The sequence below is a fragment of the Cebus imitator genome, unplaced genomic scaffold (assembly GCF_001604975.1).
Source record: "Cebus imitator isolate Cc_AM_T3 unplaced genomic scaffold, Cebus_imitator-1.0 Scaffold60, whole genome shotgun sequence".
NCBI lineage: Eukaryota > Metazoa > Chordata > Mammalia > Primates > Cebidae > Cebus > Cebus imitator.
Genome location: NW_016107375.1, coordinates 3,185,478 through 3,200,689, shown reverse-complemented (window position 1 = coordinate 3,200,689; position 15,212 = coordinate 3,185,478). Strand labels below are relative to the sequence as shown.

Here is a 15,212-nt window from a genome sequence, read left to right as displayed (position 1 = left end):
CGCCCAGGCTGGAGTGCAATAGCACGATCTTGGCTCACTTCAATCTCCACCTCCCAGGTTCAAGTGATTCTCCTGCCTCAGCCTCCCAAGTAGCTGGGATTACAGGCATCTGCCACCACCTCCAGCTAAGTTTTGTCTTTTTAGTAGAGACGGAGTTTCACTAGGCTAATTGGCCAGGCTGGTCTCAAACTCATGACCTCAGGTGATCCACCTGCCTCAGCCTTTCAAAGTGCTGGGATTACAAGCACAAGCCACTGCGCCCAGCAGATTTTAATCTTATATTGCTATTCCTGTTTAAAAATGTGTCTGTCATCTGAACTCAACTGTGGGGTTCCATAAGCCTAGATTAATGTCCATTTTTGTGTGTGCTGGTCATTCATATTTAACTTCGAACAAATGCATTATATATAATAAATACTATGGTAAAAAGGGTCATTTAAATAATTTTTAAATGTTATCTACAAAGACTTTTTAGTAACACAGAAAATATGTATTTAATTTTATTACATGAGAAAAGCAACATGCAAACATGCATAAGCAATGCTATCTCAACTATTATAACTACACATGATAAAGCGCTTGGTGAAAACGTAAAACATAAAACATACAGGTTAATAAACAGGGCTAGAAAGGCATGGAACCTCATTCAGATTTAGTGACTGCATCTTCATTATTTCCTGCAATCATTTTCTTATTAACAAATTAGTGAAAGTGACAAACACTCAAAATCCAGAATATAGTATGTGGACCCCCTACCATGTAGGTCCCAAAACGAGCCACCAGGGTGCCTGAAAAAAATATTGTGATATTTACTGAAATTTATTTTTATGTTAAAAATAGGCAAAAAAAGTAAGCTTCCCTAAGAGCAAAAGACCCTTTGAATCATTAACATAAATGAACACATACACATCTCTGAAGTCTCAATTTAAAAGAAAAAAATACTGTATTGTAAATGCACCACTGAAGAAGAATGATGTTTCCAATATTTCCTGCAGAGGAGTACAGGTGCTCGCCAGGGTCTTAGAGAAAGTGGATCCTAATATCTTGAGACAAGCGGCATGGTTAAGCTCACTGGCCCTGAGGCCCACAGCTCTGGGTGGACCACCACCTACCCACTGGCTGTGTGCCCCTGGATAACTTACTTCACCCCTTTCCATCTCAGTTTGTTCCACTGTAAAAGTTGCTTTACTAACTGAGACAAAGCACAAAAAAAGTTTCGATTGTTGCCCTGCAAATAGTAATATCTCAGTTAACATAGTAGCTATTGTCCTTTGAAAGGGAACTTAAGATCCTGGAAGGTTCAAGGGCAATTATTTTGCAGCTATTTCAGAATAAGACTTGAGCAGACAGAATTTATGAACTGACTGAAGAGGGAGACACTGGGATAAAAAACGGAAAGACATCTTCAGGAGGGGGAGAGTTCCAGCTAGAGGAATCACAATGGCCTAACTCCTCTCTCTGCACTTCCTGTCTTTCAGGCCACTCCAAATGTGGGTCTTCAAACTACATAGATCAGAAGTCACTCAACCTAGCGCAAATTAAAGGGGATTACCACAAGAATACGTAGTGTAGTAGGTGGCTCTTACATCGCTATAAAGAAATATCTGAGGCCGGGCGCGGTGGCTCACGCCTGTAATCCCAGCACTTTGAGAGGCCGAGGCGGGTGGATCACGAGGTCAAGAGATCGAGACCATCCTGGTCAACACGGTGAAACCCCGTCTCTACTAAAAATACAAAAAATTAGCTGGGCATGGTGGCGCGTGCCTGTAATCCCAGCTACTCAGGAGGCTGAGGCAGGAGAATTGCCTGAACCCAGGAGGCGGAGGTTGCGGTGAGCCGAGATTGCGCCATTGCACTCCAGCCTGGGTAACAAGAGCGAAACTCCGTCTCAAAAAAAAAAAAAAAAAGAAATATCTGAGACTGAGTAAATCATAAGAAAAGAGGTTTAATTGGCTCACGGTTGTGCAGGATGTACAAGAAACATAATGCTGACATCTGCTTCTGGGGAGGGCCTCAGGAAGCTTTTACTCACAGGCAAAGTGAAATAAGAGCTTTCAAGTAACATGGCGAAAGAGAGAGAGAGGGGTGGGGAGGTGCCATATACAAAAAAATGACCAGATCTCACTCACTACTGTAAGGAAAGCACCAAGGGAATGGTGTCAAACCATTCATGAGAAACCCACCTCCATGATCCAACCACGTCCCACGAGACCCCACCTCCAACACTGGCGATTACAATTCTGCATGAGATTCAGAGGGAACACAGATGCAGACGATATCGCAGAGGTATCAGGGGTCCAAGAGAGGCATAGCTGAGCACCCAGCAAGGGAGAACTGAACAGGTTAGGAACTGAGGCTACTGTAAACAACTCTTTCCCTCTCCCTCCTCTTTCCCCACTCCACTCACTTCCTCTGCTTACTTATTTTGAACCAGACCCACCTAAAACACAAGCCTTGAGCTGAGCGGCCATCACCAATGAGCAGAGGCGTCTCAGCCTCTTACTTCAGATTCTTACAAGAAGAAATCTGATTGGCTCAGTTCCTCTGAAGGAACCAGGGCCACTTAAGTCCAGCCTAGTCCAGGGTCCCATAGAGCAGGTGTATACTTCTGGTCTGATTAGTGTTGCCTGCCCCTCCCAGTTTTTCTAGAGTGTAGGCTGGCAAACAAGGAAGCTTGTCTCTTGCAGAGATGTGGGGTGTATCTTTGCCCAGGGCTTCACCATGAACAAGGCTGTGGTGCTCATGCCACTGACTTACGAGGTCTGACCCTGAACTCTGGGAGATATCAGGAATGTCTAAGGACTTGAGGGCTGACATTGAATCAGTCCATGTCCTTAAATCTTGTGAAAGGAAATCTGCTTGTTTTATATTCCCTCATGGACTTCAGGGCTTTGTTTAACAAATATTACAAACCTTTCCTGCTCTGCTGGAATTAAACAGCTTAAAATGTATGCTTTTAGCTACTTAATTTTTTTGCTTCTTTTGCCAGTGAGACTGTAACATTCTTGAAGGGAGAATTTCAGGTGTGGACAAGATCTTAGAGATCATCGAGGCCAACCTTCTCATTTTACTGGTGTGGAAACTGAGGCCCAGAGAGAGGAAACGTCACAGAGCAGGAGAGGGGCAGGTGGGACCCAGGACCCGTTTCACACACTGTGTTCCCAGGGTGCCCTGCCACGCCTTAGGCATAGCATGCTCCCAATAAATATTTATTGCTTTACTTCATATTTCGCTTTTGCTTTTCTCGCTCATCGTTCTCACATCCCTTCTCCACCACTGACTTCAACCTTAGGGGATCACTTTGCATGTGCCTTTCAGGTGTTGGTCTTTGGGGTTGTGCGGTGGAAGGTGAGATGAGGCATGGGTGAAATTTCACCTGATTCTATCAAGCCATTATCTCTCCAGGCCAACACCACGGTAACAGAGTGTAGACACTAGACTGGGAACTTCCTTCCTTCTGCGGGGTCAGTGGCCTCCAAACTGCACGATGAAGCCACTCTCTAGATCCCACTGAAAGTCACTAGTTCTGCAATACCTCCCGGGCCAACACCGAGTAACAGGAATTTCAGTCACTGCTGACCTTCTCCTAGTGGGAAGTCACACGTGGATGTAGCCTTACCTTCCTCCCAGAAGCCTTCTCTGACTGGGAACTCTTAGTTCATTTGACATCACTCTCACACACTGGGGCACATCATTCATTTTCCTGTTATCTGCTGGGCATCAGCCTGGTCTCAGCTCCTGAAGGTGAGTAGCTTCTCTCCCCCCAGCACCTTGGTGGGCTCCCACCAGGCCTTCAGTCAATGTGTGGACTGACCAGTAACTTTTCCCTGGAATGGCTATGGGGGTGGGTGGAGAGAAGTCTTGGGAAGAAAGGAGAACTAGTGTTTTTTGCTACTGTCTTAGGCAAGTGTGAATGAGGAAAAGCAACTCCTTAAAAAGGGAAACATTCTGACTTTTCATTCCTAGGTAGACAGGGGCAACTACTCCTCTTGGCCACTCAAAATCTGTCACAATTAAACCAATGCCAGTGTCATTTGCTTCAGGAATCTCCAGTTCCTTCACTCCATACCCAGCAGCTCTTCTAACCCAAGCCTGCAGGTTGGGCATAAAATCAGTCCCAGAGCAGAGAAGGAACAACAGACGATGGGCCACCTAAGCTCCAGGCCCCCTACCTGGGGAACTCTGGTCTGAGGGATCTACAAGGCCTTCCTCCCAAAGATCTCCATTCCAGCCTGAAACGCCCATCATCAGAGGCCACTGAAGAAAGCTCTCAATAAGAAGACAAAAGTGTCATCGGCAGGCACAGTGGCTGATGCCTATAATCCCAGCACTCTGGGAGGCTGAGGTGGGCAGATCACGAAATCAGGAGATGGAGACCATCCTGGCTAACACAATGAAACCCATCTCTACTAAAAATAGAAAAATTAGCCGGGTGTGGTGGCACATGCCTGTAGTCCCAGCTACTCAGAAGGCTGAGGCAGGAGAATCACTTGAACCCAGGAGGCGGAGGTTGCAGTGAGCCAAGATCGCGACACTGCACTCGAGCCTGGGCGACAAGACTGAGACTCCATCTAAAAAAAAAAAAAAAAAGATGACAAAAGTGTCAGAGTTAGAGGAATCAGAAAAATGTCTTATATATTAACGAAGGTTTATTAGACTGGAGGGGTAGAGCAGAGAGCCAGGCACTGAGGATGTGGGAAACAGGAGGGAAGCTTGGGTGGGCAGGGAGCAGCAATGCAAGGCCCCAGGCACTGCCCAGAGAAGGCTGTGTTAGGTGGGGCAGCAGGGGAGGGAGGGGATGAGCATGAAGAACTGCGGCAGATGTGGGTCAAGAGAGCTAGGCCAGGAGCAGCTGAAGGTTAGAATTGGGTCCAGGTTCCTTGAAGACAAATCTGATTTCACAGATTAAGATGCATCACCCTCAGGAATCCTTCCTGCACTGCTAATTCTGCTGGTGTGAGTCCATGGAAAGAAAAATTCAGAGATCATTTTTGAGGGCCAGAAAGACTCTGGACAAGAAAGGCATCAACCATCTTTGAGCCCTTTCCACGTGACACAGCCAGTATCAACCCATGATCACCACTGGTTCTCACAAGTCCAAGAAAAGTTGTTGAGTACACGGCCAAGGTCAACCCTTATGAATGTTAAGTAAACTGCCTAAGGTCACAGAGCCAGGACATACCACGCCTGGGATTCAAACCCAGAGGTCAAACTGATGCCAGAACCTGTGGTTCCTACTGCCCCCTCACCCTAGGTGCACACCCCAAACAGAGGTGTCTGCTCTCTGTGGAAGCTCAAATTCCACAGGTTGCTCAGTTTCCAGCCTCTCTTCACCTCTGAGGGTATGATCTAAAGGAAAAGCAAAGCCAACACCCAGACAATTTTATTCTTAATTCCTTTGTAGGTGGCTTGCCTGTCACACAATATGTAAAAACTAACAATGACAACAAGGTAAGTAAATGGAAATTTGCTGAATGCATAGATTCCAGTTCTATTATTTAATATTTTGTAAAGTCAGGAAATTGTCCAGATGTTAAAGCATATGAATAACTCACTGCTGAGCCAATGAGGCATAAATGCTAAGAGGGACAAACCAACGGGAAGAGTCAGGTGTGCTGAAACCTCTTCCTTTGGAGTGGAGGACAGGGGCCTACCACCCAGACAACTGGCTTCCGGTACCCACTCTGTACAGAATCATGGCTGGACATGAGGTGCTTAACCCTCTGAGCCTGCTGCTTCTGTCCAGAAGGGAGTCAATGACAGCTACCATGCTCTTTGGTACAAGAATCAAATGAGTTTTTTGACAGGATGTGAATGTCTATGGTGTTTTGTGCCTCAAACCCAGGAGACAAGTTCTCAACACAAAACAAAATCCCACCCATTCTTCAAGGCCCATGCCACTCTCCATAGCTAAGTTTTAAAATTTTTTGTAGAGAAGGGGACTTGCTATGTTGCCCAGGCTGGTCTTGAGCCCCTCAGGCTCCAAAAGTGCTGTGATTATAGGCCTGGGACCTTTCGAATTAGCTCTCTTCTCTCATCTGGAGCCTTTGTACCCTGTAGCTTTAATCAGATGCCTATCCGTTCCTTTACCTTTGTTAAAAATCTTAGAAATTCTTTGCTCAAGTATCACTTCCTCCAGGAAGTCTTCCTGACCCTCTCCCTCACTCCACCCCACACTCTTCATCCAGGTTGGCTGCTCCAGGTTGTGGGGTGGGGGAGTTTCACAGTGCTTTGTGTATAGTACACTCATTGACTGTGGTCCCTATGCTGGACTGAGCTCCTTGAGCACACAGACTTTGGATCTTACCTGTCTTGGCATTCCTAGATGTAGCTGGTCTGCGGAAAGCACTTACCAAATGTGAATATAAACTAATAAATAAATGGGTTTCTGCAGCAGTTTATACCGCATCATACAGCTCCTCTAATGAGCCGCTAGCCCCCTTCCTTGTTGGGGCATACAGTATCTTATTCAATATTTCTCCTGAAGGCCTCTCTGTGCCAAGCTCAGTTTTAACCAAAACACTGGTGATCTGGTTAAGTGATTACTGAATTATCCACTACGTTGAATTCTCCCAACTACCCTGTCCCAGCCTTTAGCTTGGCCGAAGGAAAATTAATTGGTTGCAAAGTGCATATCTAATTATAACATCCAGCCCCTGACACAGAGATGCCCAAATGTTAATTATAACATATGCATCTCAATAACCGACGGTGGCATTTAGTGCAGCATTAATCACGCCACTTGGGCCCCCCAGTATATATACAAAGCTCCTTTTTATCTGCCATTAGCACAGACTGCACTTTCAGCACGGAAGTTCTCATCCTTAAAGCCTTTCTGACTAAAACCAACCGTTTCCCTGTAAGCCTGGACTTCGCCTAAGCCCCCGGTCTCCTACCGCAGAAGCCCCCACCTAGGGCTGCGCCAGTGCCGTGGAGTCGCTGGGCGGCGGGTTTTGGCGTCGCTAGACTGGGCTGTCTTGGCAGCTAAGGCGACATCCCGAGCGTCCCGGGGCCACCCCACTCTCCAGGGCCCGCCATCCTGGAAAAGAAAGGCGAACTACATTACCCAGCAGGCCTCCCGCCGCCCTCTTTCCTTTCAAGTCTTTGCACGTGGCCGGAGGGGCGGGCGGGGCCTGGACGTCACTCTCCTACATTCTCTTTCCCTGTGTCAGATCAGGGATCATTTTTTTTCCTTCCTCTACTCCCTCCCCCCTACCCGCCCCTCCCTCCCTGTTTCCCTTCCCTCCCTCCCTCCCCTTTCTGCTGGGTCTGTGCGCCGGGGTGCCGGATCCCCTCCGCAGCTGGGACGCTCCGAACTCGAGGCAGGAGTCGGCCCCCCAGAGCCTCGTCCCTCCCTTCCCCTTCCCTGCCCCCTTCCCCCACCCCCGACTCGGGCTTGGCGCGGCGGCCAGAGGAACCCCGAGGTGAGCATCCCGTCGCCCGCCCTCCTCTTCTAGTCATCTCAGCTTGCTGATCGATTCGGGGACAGGGGAGGAGGGCTGCGTGACGTGCGCGTGCTTACAGATAAATCCGGGAAAACCGCCCCAAACAATCAGCCCCCTTCCCCCTCCCTGCGCCTGGGCCAGCGGGTTGTCCGCACCCATCCACCATCTCGTCCTCCCCCTCGGTGGGGAACTGCACTCCACTGTCTCGCCCCCTCCCTGGGTTTGTCCCATTGCCTGCGGGGTTCTCTGCCCCGCGGGGTGCCGTGGCCCTGGTGCTCCGGCGACAAGGGGGGGGGTCTTGGGGGGCGTACGGCTGGAGCCTGACTCGCTTTGGAGCTGCGCGGTGTAGCCGCTGTCATGTGCCGGGTTCCGACCCGGGGGGAGGAAGGGAGCGAGCGCGATTCCTCTCCCTTTTGTTTTGAAGCCCGCATTTGCTGCGTCGAGCAGTTGGTTTAGTATCAGCCAAACTTGCAGCTGTTCAGACCGCGCTCCGCCGAGGTAGGGAGCGCGTTTCGGGGTGGCGTCTCGGGGCCGGGGGCTGCGGCACTCGGGTCTGCGGGAGGGACCCCGAGAGTGTGTCTCCACGCCGCCCCTCCCTCCCCCGGTGACTGATTGTGTCTGTGGCAGCGGGCGTGTGTGAGTGTGCGCGCCCGTCCCCGCGAGCTCGGGGATGTCTGTGGATGGCTGTCGTCTAGACAGGGCGCAGCCCCCTCCCTGCGTCCCCGGTGAGCTCGCGGGCCGCGGGGGGGAGCGGGGGATGGGAGCAGAGGAAGAAACAAATCGGTGGACCCGTGGCGGTCTCTGCTTTGGTCATTCCCAACGGTTGTGGTTCTGTTGGCTTTTTTATTATTCCTGTCGCCGCGGCGCAATCGGGCCTGGGGAATAGATACGCCGGACGGAGCGGGGTTCACTTGACAGGCTCTGAAAAGCCACCGGCGAGTGACCCGAGCGGCCGTGGGGTGGGCTCCGCCTCGGGTTCATCAGGACGACGAGCTGGTAACTGTCCCGGGCGCCGGTCGTGGAGATGAGCTGGCGGGCGGGGGACTGGGGGCGGTGGCTTGGGCTGCGGCGGCTTGGGCTGCGGCGAAGGTCTGGGGCCTCGGAGGGCCGCGTGCCGGTGCCTGGATGTGGCCGGAGGGGGCGTCCCGGACACCGCGCGCCTGAGCTGAGGGTGTTTCTCTATTGATGGCAAAAGACCATCGGGAGGGGGGCAGTCCGAGCCCCTTATCTGGGCGGCGTTGGCTATGTTTGATTCCGCGAGTTTTCAGGGCTGGGGCTGGGGGGTGTGAGCCGGACCGGCAGTGTGGCGTGTAGAGGGGAGGGGAAGGCTGGCTGGCGGCGCCGCGTGCGTCCCCACCCCGAGGAGTGAGGCGTCGCCTCCCCCGCCTGGCTGTTTGTGTGTACACACGGCTCCGGTGTGTGTAGGGGGTGGCGGGCGGGAACCGCAGACAGCGGCGTAGTGGGGACGCGCGTGGGCCCGGATCCCCCGTGCGACCGATCCCTCCAGGCCCCCGGCGTCCTAGTCGGGGTCGTGTGTCCCGGTGCGCGTGCGCCCGAGTTACTTGGAGAGGGGACCGTGCGGCTGTGGGCCGGGAAGACCTTCGTGTTGCGTGTGCTGGTCCCCAGTGCAGGAGTCCCAGGCCCGCTGTGCGGCCGGAGTCACGCGGCCCCTCCCTCCGCGTCCGCGACGCCCCCTGACCCGACAGACTGGGAGTCCACCCTGCAGCGCGGGGGGGCTGGTTTGGCTGCGCCGCCCCCAGTCCACGCTGTGGTGACCCCGCACCGAGGCGTTCTGTGGGTGTGCGTGGCCGCGCTCGCCGCCCCTGGCTTCGCAGACCTGGGGGAGAGTCAGCGGCTGCCTCCCCAGGCCCCGCTCTTCAGTCTGAGGACAGTGGGAGCCCAAGGCGGCCTGGCAGCCCCAGCGCGCCCCAGCCCGCCCTGCGCAGTGTTTCTGTGGCCCGGGGATTATCTCCCAGGCCAGGGGCCCGCGTAGCCAGGGAGGAAGCTGCTGGAGCTGCCGGCTCCGCCACCGCTGGAGCCTCTGCAGGGCGAAAGTGACACAGCGCAAGCGAGCGCCTTCGCTGCCGGGCCCTGCCAGGGCTCGGGCGGAGAGGAAGGAGCCGCCCAGAGCGCGGGGAGGGGCCGCTGGCTGTCCGTTCCCAGTTCCTGGTGCCCAGGGCCAGGTCTAGGCTGAAAACCTCAGGAATGCAGGCTCCTAGCGGACTCCAGCTGCGTGAGGAAATGGCCCGGCTTGCAAGAAAACCCATTATACTGGAGCAGAATGCGCCGAACAGACGCTAGAAGATGGTCAGGACACGCTCGGGTTGTCTGGGGAAACTCTCTTCGAGTGTTTGACAGAGGATTCGATTTACACACAGATCACCTCATCTGTGTCAAGTACATGTCCTGGATAATGGATGCTCAGAGGCAGTAATTTTGTAGCACATTCTAGGGTACAGTGTCATCAGTGATTAACAGGTTGCTAGAATAATTATATGTCTGTTTGACCTTACAGGGCAGGGTTTGTTATTTTTCCCAGATATCATAGCATTTATTAAGAGGGTCCTGTGAGGTAGGAGAGTATTAGTCCCATTTTACAGATGAACACACTGAGGCTCCAAAAGTAATGTGGCTTTCATAAAGCCTCTCCGTGGGGGAAGGGCCACATTCCCCCTTTTCGCAGCTTATGGCATTTAACTAATAGTGGCCACTTTTTTTTTGAGTATGGATTCTTGACACCTCAGGAAATACTGAAGCTAAAAAAGGGAGTATATTATGCTGACATGTATTCTTTCTTAAAACACTCTTGATTTGCTAATCTTTCCTAATGAGAGGAGCCACTAAAGAACAGAAGTCTGCATTACCGTTATTACCACTTATTTAATAATTTGCTGTTGATGAATGGATAGATAGCAGCTGTGATACATCCAGTATCTGCCAGAATCATACGTGCATTTAATAAATGCATGTGGTATGTCTGTTCATGTAACACCTATGTTCATACAGCTGTGTTCGTTGAGTCTTTTTTTTTTTTTCTGAGATGGAGTCTCACTCTGTCATCCAGACTGGAGTACAGTGGTGCTATCTCGGCTCACTGCAACCTCCACTTCCCCGGTTCAAGTGTTTCTCCTGCTTCAGCCTCCTGAGTACACACCACCACGCCCAGCTAATTTTTGTTATTTTTAGTAGAGGTGGGGTTTCACTGTGTTGGCCAGGATGGTCTCAATCTCTTGACCTCGTGATCCACCCACTTTGGCCTCCCAAAGTGTTGGGATTACAGACGGGAGCCACCGCCCTCGGCATTTCATTGAGTCTTTATTGAATTCAAGGAGCAAAGGACTTATACATGCCTGCATGGATTTTTCAGAGTTCATGCATGTCAAGATTGTCAGCCTGGAGGGTTATTAAGTTTAGCCACCTAATCAACTAATTAACCGTTCACTCACAGATATGTATTGGGTACCTACATGTTTGTGTATCAAGAAGGGTGTATGAGGAAAATTTAATAAATGTTAATTAAGTCCAGCAAATGTTTATGAAGCACTAACCTCACTTAGGCCAGATACTCTGCTGTGTTTAGGGCACACAAAGATAGTAGAGCAGAAATAGTTGAGGGAACAAATCATAAATATTTTAGAGCAGTCACCCTGGAACTTAGTCAGTTTCACATATGTTAGTTTCAAGGGGCCCATAATGCCAGTTCTTATTCTAGAGCAAATGCGGAAGGAAACGATGGGAAAACACCTTAGTGACCCTTATTACCTTGAACTTCAGGCTGCTTGGAACCTCCCTAGAAGGCCCAGATGTATGCTCTTTTGTGGAAGTTAGGCAGCTGATGGAAATTATCCTGAAGCCAACCAACAGGTTTCTGGTGACATGGAGCTAAAGATGTGTTCTCTGTGGTCCTGCCCAGCTCAGATGTGCTGTGACTCAGGAAGAGGCTGTGGCTTTGGTCAGGGTCTCACTCTGGTCCTTCCTGAGTGTAGACGTTTCTGCCTTACAGGTCTGTGTAGATGTGTTAACACAAGTCTGCTTTTTATCTAATTGCAAACTCACTGTGTGGTCCCAGATATTGTCCTCTAATTCTATTTCAGTTTTGGGCTCCATTGTCCTTGTTTTAAGGTTATGTTTTTTGCAGTTCAGGTCATGAAGGAGGAGGCAGGAGGTGGGTGGGTAGTTACGATGGAGAGAGAATCCTGAGCACAGAGAGAGAACAGGAGGTACAAACACACAGGCAAATTACAGTTTCTGAGAATTCTCCACAGTGGTGGCATTTCTGCATAACTTACCTGATAATGTGGCAGCCCCATGTGATGTCCTTGGGAAGGCAGGGGGAGGCGGCGTCTACCTCGGCCTCACTGCTGATTCACCGGCACCCTGAACTCAGCTGCTTCCTTTCAGGTTTGAATTTTCCTTTGCCCCCTGCCTCCTGCTGCATGCGGTTTAATTTAGAATCTTGCTGTAAAGGTGGCCTTCTCCCTGTGCTAGCACTGTGCTCTCAGCATCTGCCTCTGATTTTGGAATTAAGGCCAGAGCTATGGTTCACAACAGGGTGAGAACAGACACATCCTTGGGTCCCTGGCACCCAGAGCTGGGGAGGACTTTGCAGATCATCTAATCTTCACATGAAGACCTAAACGCCTCAGGAAGTGATGACTGACCCAAGGTCAGGGCGAGCCCTTAGCAGAGTGGGTAAAAAATCCTGGAGTCTGACATGTCATCCAATCTTCTCTCTATGTACCATGATGCTTTCTGGAAAAAAAGTTGGGTTCTTACTTCCCAAAGAGTGAGAACTCTCTATCTTCTTCTCTCTTGTCTTCTGATTCTGGGAAGCGCTCTGAAATTCATTTTTTTGTCTTGACTTTTCTTTCCTTCACAACTGGCCTTTCCTGCCTTATGATCATCTTTGGCATTCATGAACAAATGAGGGTCTGTGTGAGGAAATGGGAGAGATGGGGGTCCGGGGAGCGGGGGTCCTTGGTGTCTTCCAGTGCTCTTAAGTTTGGTCTGTGGCTTTCTGTCCCTGAGGCAGGGTCCGCAGGAACCTTCTGGAAGTGTTTGCAAAGCTGGAATGCATGTGTGCTTTTGTAGGAAGAGGATCTACAGATTTCATTTGATTCTCAACTGACTCAAGTAAGGAGAAACTATACTGGTGGGGGAAGGACAGAAATGTTGGATAGTGGCTGGTTGACACTGGGGACCAATTTAATACCCTGCACTTGATTTGGCTTTACAGTTTGCAAAGTATTTCACACAAATTATCCCATCTGCCTTTAATTTATTTTCAATTATTTATTTATTTATTTATTTATTTATTTTTTGAGACAGAATCTCTCTCTGTTGCCCAGGCTGGAGTGCAATGGCACGATCTTGGCTCACTGCAACCTCTGCCTCCCGGGTTCAAGCAATTCTCCTGCCTCAGCCTCCCAAGTAGCTAGGACTACAGGCACATGCCACCACGCCCAGCTAAGTTTTGTATTTTTAGTAGATACACCATGGGGTTTCACCATGTTGGCCAAGATGGTCTCAATCTCTTGACCTCGTGATCCGCCTGCCTCAGCCTTCCAAAGTGCTGTGATCACAAGTGTGAGCCACTGCACCTGGCCCATCTGACTTTTATAATAGGCAGCTATCATTATCAACCTGTGAGGGAGTTGTTGTTATACCCATTTTGCAGAGGAAGAAACTAAGCCTTCGTGGTTAGTGGCATGCCCCAGTCACAAGTAAGCAGTAGAGCAGGGACATGAACCTGACTTCAGACTTCGGGTCCAGTGTTCAGGGCTGAGGTGGCTTGCTGTCTGACAGCATCATGATGAACAGAAAGCCTTGAACTTTCCAGAGCTTCTTGATGCCTACTGTTGACTCATATTCAGCCACAGAGCCAGACCCAAATGCTCACTTACCCAAGGGTAGAGGAGATAAAGTATGTGAGGGAGTTACCATAGCAGTGATCTGTAGAGTGGAGCCAGTTTGAGATGGCTTCATGGACGAGTTGAATTTGGGAGTAGGCCTGGGTCATAGTGGAGGAGGTTTTAGGCTGGGGCAATGGCCCAAAAATGGAGAGGGGGAAACTGCGTGCTTGGGGTGGGTAGAGCAGATCTAAGAGGTTTACTTGATCAACCTGTAGTCGGTGCGAGCTTCTCAGTAGTTGTTGGGCTCTGTCTCTGTCTGTCTCTGTGCCAGGCCCTGGGGCTATGACAGTGAACAGGTACAGCCCTCTGCCTTCAAGCAGCCCGCTTTCTGGTGGGAGAGACAGAAGCATAAACGATTCTGTTCAATGTGGTGTGGAGAGTGCAGGTGGAGGGAAGCCCAAGGCCCTTACAGCAGCACAGACAAGGGGCAGCTACCTGCTCTGGCCTCAGATGTCAGGGAGGGTTTACCAAAGGAGATGGCTCAGGAGTTGAATCTTAATGGATGAAAAGGAACTGACCAGGAAAGGAGATGGGAGAAGGGCATTCAGGGAGAAGGCATGGCATGCTCAGGGCGTGGAGGCACGAGGCTGCCTGGGTGTAGGAAGGAACCGCAAGCGGAGAGGTCAAATGCAAGGGCGGAGAGGCAGACAGCACTCAGAGTGGAGGAGCTTTGTGAGCTTGGCTTCAGACCTTGGCGTTTAGCCTGCAGGTAAGGCATAGAGGAAGGGCTTTGGCAGAGAGCTGTGCAGCCATGGATGGGAAGGGAACAGGACTAGGAGTTGGGCAGCCATGCGGCTGGTGAGGCAGTAACATACTCCATACAGCATCCAGGACTCAGGGCATGAGACCTGGAACAAGGGCCATACATCTAAGGATGGACTGAAGTTCATACATTAAAAATAGTTGGGGAGTGAAATCTGCAGTGATTTCTTAGACTTGGGGGATAAGGGAGTCATCTCAGTGGCTCCCAGGTTTGTGGCCTCACTGACTGGGTGAACAGCAGCTGTTAACTCAGGTGCAAACTTCTGGTTGCTAGAGCAGGGTCTGCTGGGGTTGAGGTGGGAGGGAAGATCGTGGTGAGTTCAGTGCTCCAGGTATTGAATTGGAATTGCTGGTAAGATAGTGGGGTGGTGCTGCCTTATAGACAATGCACTGTGCGAGGTAGAGGCCACAGAAGCGTGGGCCCACGCTGAGCCCTGGGAGTGGGGACACATTAGCCACTGAGCATGACCGCGGTGGGGGCTGCCGGAGACAATGAGAGCAGACCTCTTCCTCCCATTGTCAGAGAATCCTTTGTCATGCTGGCCGCTGTCATCAGGGAAGCCAGGCGGGGATGCTGTGTCATGCTGGAGGCCCAGCTGGCAGAATCCGGAGACAGCCAAGAGTGTGTTTCAACTGGAAGCATTAGAGTGAGTTAGAGGAGAGGCATTTCGGTTTTTAACATCCACAGTGAGCAGAGCCCTGTCCCAGCCCCCTGGAGTGTGCAGAGTGGGGAAGCCCTAGAGCCTGCTTCCAGGAGCAGGTAGTTTTGTTGGGGAGAGAAGACATGAACATATGAAGCCACTGAAAAGCTGTAACAACCCCAGCAAAGAGTGGAATGCAAATTAACTAGGAGTGTTGCGATCCCTCTGTTCCTGCCATACTTCATTTTTATAGAACTGATGTGTTTTAGGCAGAGGTCCAGTCTTTGCATGTTTGAATTCTCAGAACCGACAATAGTGCCTGGCACATCGTGAGTGAGTGTTCATTCAGTCTACGCGTGAATCTGCAGAGATGTGTCCAGAGTTAGTTGTCGGGGATGGGAGGTCAGCCAGGGAAGGTTTCCATAAGCAAGTCCAAGGGGGGCATCCCAAGA

General features: G+C 50.8%; 1 protein-coding gene and 1 long non-coding RNA gene across 7 annotated transcripts in view; one reads left to right on the top strand and one right to left on the bottom strand.

The window, feature by feature from the left end:
• Positions 1-479: 479 nt before the first annotated feature.
• On the bottom strand, positions 480-4,370 carry LOC119471394. Its single transcript, XR_005200442.1, has 2 exons — positions 4,173-4,370; positions 480-1,188 (listed from the first exon to the last, which is right to left on the bottom strand). It is a non-coding gene; the product is annotated as an uncharacterized LOC119471394 (long non-coding RNA).
• Positions 4,371-7,142: 2,772 nt separating this feature from the next.
• Positions 7,143-15,212, top strand: part of CTIF (cap binding complex dependent translation initiation factor) — a 324,626-nt gene continuing 316,556 nt past the window's right edge. For 2 of the 6 annotated variants that reach the window (XM_017529665.2, XM_037738964.1), the window contains exon 1: positions 7,158-7,424. The gene's annotated coding sequence lies outside the window, so the exon portion shown is untranslated. Of the gene's footprint in view, positions 7,425-7,531; positions 7,944-8,104; positions 8,171-8,363; positions 8,442-15,212 lie in introns of those variants that run through there. The other 4 variants (XM_017529666.2, XM_037738958.1, XM_037738963.1 and 1 more) reach the window with 4 other exon arrangements.